A 271-nucleotide genomic window follows, 5' to 3' on the forward strand; every position below is an offset into this window, starting at 1 on the left:
TAGTAGACGGTGGAGGGGTGGTTGAACAGGACCCCGTGGTGTGGAGGGCTGGATGAACAGTAGACGATGGAGGGGTTCCCGTGGAGGGGTGGTTGAACAGGACCCCGTGGTGTGGAGGGCTGGATGAACAGTAGATGGTGGAGGGGTGGTTGAACAGTAGCCGGTGGAGTAGCGCGCGGTGGAGGCTGGATGAACAGGAGCCCGTGGAGGCTGGATGAACAGGAGCCCGTGGAGGCTGGAGGAGGTCGACGGTGGAGATGAACAGTATCCC

This window comes from Triticum dicoccoides, chromosome 2A, assembly GCF_002162155.2.
Source record: "Triticum dicoccoides isolate Atlit2015 ecotype Zavitan chromosome 2A, WEW_v2.0, whole genome shotgun sequence".
NCBI classification, from domain to species: Eukaryota; Viridiplantae; Streptophyta; class Magnoliopsida; order Poales; family Poaceae; genus Triticum; species Triticum dicoccoides.